Source organism: Papio anubis, chromosome 14 (assembly GCF_008728515.1).
Source record: "Papio anubis isolate 15944 chromosome 14, Panubis1.0, whole genome shotgun sequence".
Lineage (NCBI taxonomy): Eukaryota > Metazoa > Chordata > Mammalia > Primates > Cercopithecidae > Papio > Papio anubis.
Genome location: NC_044989.1, coordinates 42,439,445 through 42,451,265, shown reverse-complemented (window position 1 = coordinate 42,451,265; position 11,821 = coordinate 42,439,445). Strand labels below are relative to the sequence as shown.

Genomic DNA, 11,821 nt, shown 5'->3' with positions numbered 1-11,821 from the left:
AATTTTTACTGATCTTGTGAGCAAACAAAAAAAACAATAGCAAATACTGGCTAGGAAGTTAGGACATTTGTACTGGTGCATTTGTGAACTGCTACAAATCTCAGTTGTGAACAGTAATCTGTAATCACTACAAAAATGAAAAATACATATGCTTTGACACAACAATGTATGTAGCAGGGAGAGAGGGAACTATAAATCAAACCTATCACAATGGGATCAAGTGAATGAAATATGTTATCTAAATATGGAATCTATGCAGCTATTTAAAATGTTTTATTTCTATATATCAATGTGGAAGGCTATGCATGATCAATGGATATATATTTTAAGTTAGTTTCCAGTAAGCAAAAGATAATGCATATTCATTGTTTACATAGTACAGTTTATGTACTGTTTTTGAAAAAGCAAACAAGAAAACAGGTGTACAAGAGAACAGGGGTTGGCAAACTTTTTCTGTTAAGGACCAGATAGTAAACATTTTCGGCTTTGTAGGACAAAAGGTCTTTGTCCCAATTACTGGACTCTGCTGTGGCAGCACAAAAGCAACCACAGACAGTAACTATACAACCGTGTATGGCTCTGTTCCAGTAAAGCTTTATTTATGGACACTGAAATTAGAATTCATATAACTTTAATGTGTCATGAAATATTCTTTTGATTTTTCCAACCATTTAAAAATACAAAAACCATTTTTGGCTCCCAGGATACAAAACAGTGAATTTTGCCACAAAGTGCTAAAGTTCGTCAACCCCTGATGTGGAAGGACACAAATTAAACCGTTAACAGGGGCTATCTTGCAAAAAATTTGTTAAAATAAGCAACTACGCCATTTCATTTTAAAATACATAAAATAATTTAAAAACTATCTCTTCTCAAATGAAAATGTAATTTTTATTAATAGAGCTGAGAAATTATCTTCTCCATAATCAGAATCACTGGTGTGTTAATTAACATGACTCAACTTCTTCATGGCTACAGAGAGAGAAGAATAAGGAGAGAAGACAACTTTAGGCCAGGTGCAGAGGCTCACACCTGTAATCCCAGCACTGTGGGACCAGGCAGACAAATCGTTTGAGCCCAGGAGTTCGAGACCAGCCTGAGAAACGTGATGAAACACTGTCTCTACAAAAAAATACAAAAATGAGGCTGGGTGTGATGGCTCACACCTGTAATCCCAGCACTTTGGGAGGCTGAGAGGGGCAGATCACCCGAAGTCAGGATGTCGAGACCAGCCTGGCTAGGCTAACATGGCGAAACCCTGTCTCTACTAAAAATACAAAATTAGCCAGGCACGGTGGCTCATGCCTCTAATCCCAGCACTTTGGGAGGCCCAGGTGGGTGCCTCACCTGAGGTCAGGAGTTCGAGACTGGCCTGGCCAACACGAAGAAACCTTGTCTCTACCAAAAATACAAAAATTAGCTGGGTGTGGTGGCAGGCACCTGTAATCCCAGCTACCTGGGAGGCTGAGGCAGGAGAATTCCTTGAACCCGGGAGATGGAGGCTGCAATGAGCTGAGATCATGCCACTGCATTACAGCCTGGGCAACAAAAGCGAAACTCCATCTTAAAAAAAAAAACACCACAAAAATTAGCCAGGCATGGTTGGGTGTGCTTGTAGTCCCAGCCACTCAGGAGGCTCAGGTGGGAGGATTGCTTGGGCTCAGGACATTGAGGCTGCAGTGAGCCTTGATGGAACCACTGCACGCTAGCCTGGGTGACAGAGCAAGGTCCTGTTTCAAAAAAAAAAAAAAAAAGTAAGCCATGCTGTAAACAGATGTGTGGTCATCTAAGCTTTATTGTTCCATTTCTAGAGCATACACATGTGCGGGGTAGAATAATCCTAAGGCCCTAGGATTTTCAGAATGGTAAATGAGCACTGGCTTCAACTTAAAGTCATCAGCTACAATAGCCCCTAAACAAGAGTCAGCTTGTCCTTTGAAGTCAGGCATTGGCTTCTCTTCTCTAGCTATGAAAGTCCTAAGTAACATCTTTTTCTAATATAAGACAGTGTTGTCTACACTGATAATCTGTTGTTTAGTGCAGCCATCTTCATCAATGATCTTAGCTAAATCTTCTAGATAACTTGCTGCAGTTTCCACATGAGAACCTGCTGCTTCACCTTGGACTTTTATGTATGGAGATGGCTTCTTTCCTTAAAACTTATGAACTAATCTCTGCAAGCTTCAAATTTCTGCAGCTTCCTCACCTCTCTCAGCTTTCATAGAAATGAAGAGAGTTAGAGCCTTGCTCTGGGTTAGGCTTTGGCTTAAGGGAATGTTGTGTCTGGTCTGACTGTTTATTCAGAACACTCAAATATTCTCTGTATCAGCAATAAGGCTGTTTAACTTTCTTATTCATATGTTCACTGGAGTAGCACTCTTCAAAAACTTTTTCTCCACATTCACAACTGGCTGTTTGGTAAAAGAAGCCTAGCTTTCAGCCTGTCTCAGCTTTTGACATCTCTTCTTCATCTAAGCTTCATCATTTCTAGCTTTTGATTTAAAGTGAGAGGCGTGCACTCTTCTTTTCACTTGAACACTTAAAGGCCATTGTAGGATTATTAACTGGCCTCATTTCACTATTGTTATCTCAGGGAATAGGGAGGCCTGAGGAGAGGGAGAGAGACAGAGGAACAGCCAGTCTGTGGAGCAGTCAGAACACACACAACATTTATTAAGTAGGTTATCTTAAATGGGTGTCCCTCATGGCACTCCAAAACAATTACAATAGTAACATCAAAGATAACGGATCACAGGTCACCTTAAGAGATACGATAACAGTGAAAAAGTTTGAAATACTGTGAGAATTACCAAAGCGTGACAGAGATGAAGTGGGTACACATGCTGTTGGAAAAGCAAGGCCAATACACTTGCTCAGTGCAGGGTTGCCAAAAACCTTCAATTTGTAAAAAAAAGAAAAATACAGTATCTGCAAAGTGCAAGAGTGTGAAGCACAATAAAACAAAGTATGCCTGAATTTGATGTGGATAACTGGTATTTTTTCAATTATGTGTTATACACGTATTATAGAGAAGTAAAACAATTTTTTGAGAACTTTGCTATTTTGAATGATCTATGACATACACTATGAGTGAAAATAAAGTGCAGCATCAAACTAAATCTTCAAGACATACTCCCCAACCCAAATTGCCACCTCTTAAGCCCTTCCTATACAGAAATTTTCAAAGCAGCTATTCCTGGCAAAAAAGTTTTCTTTTTCTTTCTTTTTTTTTTTTTTTAGATGGAGTCTCCCTCCGTTGTCCAGGCTGGATCTTGGCTCACTGCAACCCCCACCTCCCAGGTTCAAGTGATTCTCCTGCCTCAGCCTCCCAAGTAGCTGGGATTACAGGCGTGCACCCCTTACACCCAGCTAATAATTTTTTTGTATTTGTAGTAGAGATGGGGTTTCACCATGTTGACCAGGCTGGTCTTGAAATCCTGTCGTCAAGTAATCTGCCCACCTCAGCCTCCCAAAATCCTGGGATTACAGGTGTGAGCCACTGCACAGGGCCAGAAACGGATTTTCAATGATCCTGCACCAAAACCAAAACAAAACGACATACATAAACCTTTTGATTTTTTAAAATTTTGTTAAATGCAAAATGTCATTTTCTAATCTATGAAAATCTAAAAGAAAAATCAAATGGAGAAACTAAAGCAAGCTGAAAATTTACAGAACTTCAGAACTTTAAGGTAGACCTTTTTAAAGACATCTACAGTCATCCCTCAGATATGCGGGAGGGTAGTTACAGGACTCCTACATATACCAGGTCCGGGTATACTCAAGTCCCACACTTAGCCCTGCACAATCCACATATACAAAAAGTCAGCCCTCTGTATACACAGGTTTGGCATCCCTGGAATACTGTATTTTTCAATCCACGTTTGGCTGAAAAATTCCACATTTCAGTGGACCTGCCCAGTTCAAACTGGTGTTGTTCAAGGGTCGACTGTATTTCCTTATGAAGGGGGCTCTTCCTCATTTGATGCCTTTTCTGCTACAATTAATCAATTAAAGGTCTACAACTAAACTTTCTATGTTCACTGTGGGTTCTTCATGGCCAAGAGTCATTGGTGTGTAAATGATGTCACTGATGAAACAAGCAAATGTGTTTCAGTTAAATTTTGGAGTAAATGCGTAACAAGCATTAGTTAACTGCATTATACATTATATTAAAAGTTTTCACTGAGTCAAGTGCTGCAGTGCATGTTTGTAGTCCTAGCTACAAACATGTTTGTAGTCCTAGCTACAAACATGTTTGTAGTCCCCTTCTAAACATGTTTATCTATTCTTCACAAACATGTTTGTGAATCCTTCCCTAAAAGAGCTTGAGATGGGAAGACAGGTGAGGCAGAAGTTCAAGTCTAGGCTGGACAACACAGCAAGACTCCCCTCTCTTTAAAATTAAAAAAGAAAGAAAGAAATTTCACTGATTTTGAAAAGAAGCCACTACCATACTACTGGTTAAAATCCAAAATTCAAATATTCTTGTGGTCAAAGTAAAGCATCTTCAGTACTTAAAGGAGGACTCTTGTACTTTAGTATGGAATTGTATTGTGCTGTATGGATAGGAACTGAGTAGGAAAGGCTGACACTGAACTATGATAGGGCAAATTTAATATTCCTTTCCTCCTTTACTATATTCTCTTCAGACAGGCTCAGGAAGATCCATATACATGAGAGATCCAAGTAATAATTCTCAAGTACAGAATATCTGGAATACTCTAGAGCAGCAGTCTCCAACTTTTTGATATCAGGGACTGGTTTCATGGAAGGCAATGTGTCCACAGACTAGGGGCAGTGGGGCAGGGCTGGGATGATTCAAACACATTATACTTATTATGCACTTTATATTATTATTACATTGTAATACATAAAAAAATAGTTATATGACTCACTATAATGTAGAATCAGTGGGAGCCCTGAGCTCATTTTCCTGCAACTAGATGGTCCCATCTGAAGTGATGGAAGACAGTGACAGATCAGGCATCAGATTCTCATAAGGAGTGAGCAACCGAGATCCCCTGCATGTGCAGTTCCTAATAGGGTTTGTGTTCCTATGAAAATCTAATGCCACTGATCTGACAGGAGACAAAGCGTAGGTGGTAATGAGAGTGATGAGGAGCGACTGCAAATACAGATGAAGATTTGCTCACTCGCCTACTGCTCACCTCCTGTTGTGTGACCCAGTTTCTACCAGTCCGTGGCCCGAGGGGTTGGGAACCCCTGTTCTACAGCTCACTTCACTGCAGACTATACAATCTTCTAGGACCACCCCAGATCTGACTGAGACCCATAAATCAATCACAGGATCAATCCAATATCCTTGGGATTTTCCAAAAGTGAGATGATCAGCACCCAGATCAAATTCCCCATGTCTTTCCCAAAGTAAATCTCCATATTTAAAAGCAGATCAAATTCAGACCATTTTTGCTAGTGAGTTTGGTTATAATATTGGTTGACAGATCTGATATTTGGACATATCCTCTAAAAACTACAGTTCCAGCAATCAAGAAATGTAGTTCAAATTACCTAACTACTCATTAAGACAATGAATATGTGGACACACAAACATGACCAAATGTAGTCCAGAAGCATATTTTAAGAATCCTCAGAAAGAATCTTTTTCATAGGTACAGTATTCCATAGAGAAAACTCTATGTTTAAGTCTGCATTCTGTAAATAATATAATTCAAACATAGCAAAGCCTAAAAGACAAATATTAGGTTTCAAGTATCTAAAGTTACCAAATGAAAAACAGTAATCATCTGTTTCCACAGAGGGCCAAACAAGAAATGTACTGAATTTATAACATGAAGAATGTGGGTTATATAAGAATTTTTTTTTTACAGTAAAGGTTAATTCTGGGAAGAATGAATCTTGACAATCAAGAATTGCTTTCTCTGAAAAAAAATTAGAGACTCAACTGCCTTGATGGGTTAAGTATAATCTTGTTCAGTATAGGAGGACTGTAGCCCTAAGATTACAATTTGTCTAGAGTTCAAAAAGAAGTTCTACTACAAAAACAAATAAAATTCATAGGAAATATACGTATCTCATAGCTCTTGAGCTTGATACCAAAGGTTTCTAATATGCTTACATCTGCAGGCAAACTTTAAATAAAACATTTATTTAGTCCAACTATGAGAATATTAACTGTCAGAATATTGGTTAAAAAAATGAAAATTTACTTAACAAAAATATTTTATTACAGCTGAAAATTACATTTTTTTTCTAACTTCCTTGTTTGTTGCTTATGCAGTTTCAAAGTCAACCAGGAACCAAGAAGATCTTTATTCCTTCCAACTACTTTGTTTCTCCGCCATTTCATCACTTTAAACTCTTACTTAAGGGTGTGAGTCAGAGGGGTGGGATAAACTTCGGATATAACCAATTTTAGACAATAAGCAGTATTTAATTTGGTTCAATAGCTTTCCTCCATTGGAAAGCAACTCAATTGTTCTGGCATGGTTAAAAATAGCAGTCCAGCCATTCAGTGAAATATCGAGCATTCATTGTTTGGCTATAATAATCTTTAAAATGTCACACATTCAAAATGTTTTAATTACTAGCAATAAATGCAGAGATATAAAATGAAAAAAGAACAGGTAACATATTAATGAGAGTAGCTGTACTCATACTAGGATTGTGGATGATTGTTTTTATAATTAAAAAAGAAACAGGCCAGGCCTGGTGGCTCATGCCTGTAATCCCAGCACTTTGGGAGGCCCAGATGGGTGGATCACGACATCAGGAGTTCAAGACCAGCCTGGCCAAGATGCTGAAACCCTGACTCTACTAAAAACACAAAAATTAGCCGGGTGTGGTGGCATGCGCCTGTAATCCCAGCTACTCAGGAGACTGAGGCAGGAGAATCGCTTGAACCCTGGCAGCAGAGGCTGCAGTGAGCCAAGATCACGCCACTGCACTCTAGCCTGGGTGACAGAGCAAGACTCCATCTCAAAAAAAAAAAAAAAAGTGGGCCGGGTGTGGTAATCCCAGCACTTTGGGAGGCCGAGGCAGGCAGATCACCTGAGGTGAGGAGTTCAAGACCAGCCTGACCAATATGGTGAAGTCCAGTCTCTAATAAAAATACCAAAATTAGCCAGGCATGGTGTTGGGTGCCTGCAGTCTTAGTTACTCAGGAGGCTGAGACAGGAGAATTGCTTGAACCCGGAAGGTGTAGGTTGCAGTGAGCTGAGATCGTGCCACCGCACTCTACTCTGGGTAACAGACCTAGATTCCACCTCAAAAAATAGAAAAAAAAAGAGAAATGAGTTTCTCCTTTTCTTCCAAAGATCCTAGTGACACTATCAGGAGTAAGAGTTGTGGAAAACTAAACCAAAGAATGGGTAGGTATGCGATGAATAAGGCAGATTTAAAAGTTCTAAACAAAAAGTTCTCAAAGGGAGAAGGTATAGCAATAAAGATTCTTTGTATTTTCTGACTATCCTCTAAGGTTTGGATTGGAAGAAAAAGTAATTTAAATCTGTATCTGAGTACCTGCAACCTACTTTTAAATTCAGCAGAAAACAGGTTGATAATAGATAGATATATAGTAACCAAAGTATAGCAAAATGTTACAAAATCTCAGAGGTAGATATTCAGGTATTCACTGCAAAATTCTTTTTTTTTTTTTTTACTTCTTAAACATTTTTTATAATAAAACAGAAAAAAAATCTAGTCTGAGGCTGACACACTTCAAGAGAAAATGAAATAAATTTGCAGAGTACCCTGGAAGCTTTTACAGAACATAAAAATATTAAGGTAGTTAGATTTTATGAAAATCAGCTTGAATTATAAGATTTGAATACCATTCCGTTAAAAAATGGTTTTATGGCTGGCATGGTGCCGCATGCCTGCAATCCCAGCACTTTGGGAGGCTGAGGCAGGCAGATCACTTGATCCCAGGAGTTCAAGACCAGCCTGGGCAATATGGCAAAACCTCATCTCTATAAAAAATTTAAAAGTTAGCCAGGTGTGGTGGTATGCATCAGTAGTCCCAGCTACTTAGGGGCTGCAGTGGGAGGATCACTTGAGCCTAACAGGTTGAAGCTGCAGTGAGCCATAATCATACCACTGCATTCCAACCTCGGTGACACAGAGGCCCTGTCTCAAAAAAAGTTTTATATCTACTATGCAGAGTTACAGATCTTGTAGTATAGCTAGTCTCGAAAGATGAACCCCAAAGAAACATGCCTACCGGTAGTCAGTTCCTCCTTTGAATCTAGGCTGGCCTCGTGACTTGCTTTTTTACCAACAGAAGTTGTGTAACTTCCAAGACTAGATATGAATAAGTCTTACAGAATCTAAGACTCTGTTTTCCTGGAATACCTTCTCCAGAACTGAGCTGCCCTTTAAGAAGTCCAACTACTCTGAGCCACCATACCAGAGGCCACAGACACTCAGTTTGACAGTCCCAGCTAAGCCTAGCCTCACAGCCATCCTGGCCAATGCACTACACAGGCAAAAGGTACGACCCTCCAGCTGCATATCACCATGTGACCTTAGTGGAAAAGAAGAATTGCCCAGCCAAACCCTGCTCAAATTCCTGACCCACAATAATGTTGGATATAACAACAAAATTGCTGTTTTAAGCCACTAAGTTTTAGGTGTTTGTTTTTTTAACCAGAATACATCAATAAGGGTATATTAATCACTAAATATTTAGCCCAAATCCTTCATTTTTAGCAATCACTCATTTTCAATGAATTAAAAAATGGAAAAAACAAAAACAAACAAAACAAAAAAAAATGCTGTAAACTCCAGGCTAAGTAGGTGAGGAAAACAAGGTAAAGGAAAAAGCTATATAGTTAGGAATAACTGCCTAGCCTATTCAAATATATAAACCCCTTACAATAAAAACTCAGGTAAGCATCAAGTAACAGTCCATTTTTTTAAACCATTAATTTTTTATACTTTGGATGATATTTATATGAGTAAATGTATTAGATATAAATTTTTTCTATTTAAGTTCATACTGAATCCACTACCTGACATTTTGTCACTGATCTGAGACTCCCACCCAAGTGGCTGTCTTAATAAAGAGTTAACAGAGAAATTACTGAATTTAAAACAGCAAAATGCTTTAAGCTTCTACATTTTAGTTTTCATTGACTTGTTAGGAAAAATTGGGGGATCACAAAACACAGGTGTTACCCACCATTTACCATAATATTTGATATACACAAAAGACAAAGTTCTCTGACTACACACATAACAGGTACTCAGTAACTGCTGACGGAATGAATTTTAAAATCCTACACATTCAGCTAAAAATTATAATTGCATAAAGGAAACTTAAATTGACGTATCTAAATAACAATCAATATCCTTAATTTTACACCAGTTTTAAGAAAACGCAAAAGTACTTTCTAGCCAGTTGTAAAATATAAATTTAAACTGTTCCTGTATCTTTCCTAGACCTAAAAATTTAAAATATTAAATTATTGCCCTTATTTTTTCCATGCTATTAAAACTATTAGAAAATTATTCCTGTTTTCTAGTCAAGGAAGCAAGGCAAGATTTATACGGCTGCTGGGAAAAAGAAAAAGGGAGATAATAGGCTAACAAAGCTGAAGCACACATCTGCGATCTGAATGCTTAAACAGTACACAAAAGTATGCAATGGAAAGATTCAATCCCTAAATATTTTTAAACTACTTCTTTTCTTTATGGTTAGTCCAACAGGAGACTGGGTAAATGGACTATGATATATCCATAAAGCTCCCCACAGCTATGGAAATGAACTAGAACTAAACAAATCATACAAACATAATGCTGAGCAGAAGAAGTCACACAAGAAGCCATACTGTGTGATTCCAAAAACAGCCAAAACTAACCTATGATGTTGGAAGTCAAGACAGTGGTCACCCTTAGATGTGGGAGGGGGAATAGTAGTGAACAGAAGGCATCACTAAGGAGCTTCCGGGATTCTGGTAATGTTTTGTGATTTGTGTTTTATGTTATCATGAGTGTACTTTTTCTGCAAATTATGTTAGACTTCAATTAAAAGTTTACATTTTTAAAAAGTGGGGGCAAAGCTATAAGATTATAACACTTTTACAACTGAAGCAGAGGTACTCCAATATTTCATTATGGATACTATGTTACACTAATATGCTCATTTGTTTGCAGAACCATGGCACAAATGATATAATTTTGAAAGTGTCTTAGAGATCACATAACCCAAATGAGAATGCAAAAACTGACTTCCAAGATTACATAACACAGGGCAGAGCCAGGACTGGAATACAGGCTTTCAGACTGTTAGTCAAGTGCTTTATCACCACACAATACTGCCAATTCCTCTTTCTCTAGTAGTTACTTTTAAAATATCCACAGGTATACTTTTCTATTCTCATGCCCTGTCCAATAAAAGGTACTGTGGTGCCCTGGGAGAAACACTGGAAAATGTGATAAAGATACAGAAAAGCATGAAGGGGACTATCTGCCTTACTGTAGCAGTGAATAAAGTGGACACACAGTAAGTAAGTAGGTGTATCTGTGGGTGTCACGCCATTTTATCTGTTAATTGGATAGAAAAGAGATCTAAATTAAAATAAATTAAAGAATTTTAGCAGTGACTAGCTGAGGAAGGGAAGGTTTTTTAAATGGTCTCAAACATTAACAAAATATTCTATTTCGTGCAATGAAACATGCATTGCTAAAAAAAAAAAAAATCTACTGCCAAGTTTGCTTTTAATATATTTCCCGTCCTTCTCTTTAAAACATTGAAGTAATTAAGTAAAAAATTTTAATAGTTATTAAAATATGGGAGTATAATATTTAATTCATTAAAGGTGACATTAAATATACACTAGTTCAAATGTCAAATAGCGTGCATTACTTTGAAAGTAAAATACAAAGTAAATTAGAAATTTTTCATTAAGAAATAAAAAACCGGCTGGGCGCAGTGGCTCAAGCTTGTAATCCCAGCACTTTGGGGGGCCGAGACGGGTGGATCACGAGGTCAGGAGATCGAGACCAAACTAGCCAGGCGAGGTGGTGGGCACCTGCAGTCCCAGCTACTTGGAAGGCTGAGGCAGGAGAATGGCATAAACCCGGGAGGCGGAGCTTACAGTGAGCTGACATCCGGCCACTGCACTCCAGCCTGGGCGACAGAGGGAGACTCCGTCTCAAAAAAAAAAAAAAAAAAGAAAAGAAATAAAAAACCAACAACAAAAACATTTTTATCTTAACAGATGATCAAAAAGCCTACAAAATAGTTGAGTACCACAAGGCTTAAAGAAAGCCATTATATATATTTACATACAATTTGAAAGTGGGGATCAGGCACAGTGGCTCACACCTGTAATCCCAGCACTTTAGAGGGCTTAGGCAGGCGGATCACCTGAGGTCAGGAGTTCAAGACCAGCCTGGTCAACATGGCAAAACCCCGTCTCTACTAAAAATATAAAAATTATCCAGGCATGGTGGCACGAACTTGTAGTCCCAGCTACTTGGGAGGCTGAGGCATGAGAATCATTTGAACCCAGGAGACAGAGGTTGCGGTGGGCCGAAATTATGCCACTGCACTCCAGCCTAGGCAACAGAGTGAAACTCTGTCTCAAAAAATAAAAATAAAAATAAATTTTAAAAAAAAGAAAGTGGGTTATTTTGTGTCTGTGAAGAAAATACTACGTTTGCCAATGCCAGGCTAAGTTTACATTACCCACCAAGACAAAGGGTAAATCTTACCCTACTTAGAACACTGGCAACACACTATGCAATAACAGGAACAAAGTTACCCAACTTAAATGTCACAGTTTCAATAAGAAAGTACGTAACCTTCCTGGAAGGATAAAGTTTTCAACCTCTC

General features: G+C 38.3%; 1 protein-coding gene across 5 annotated transcripts in view; it reads right to left on the bottom strand.

Moving 5' to 3' along the window:
* EML4 (EMAP like 4) overlaps nucleotides 1-11,821 on the bottom strand; it is a 160,953-nt gene that overhangs the window by 106,654 nt on the left and 42,478 nt on the right. The window lies entirely within an intron of this gene.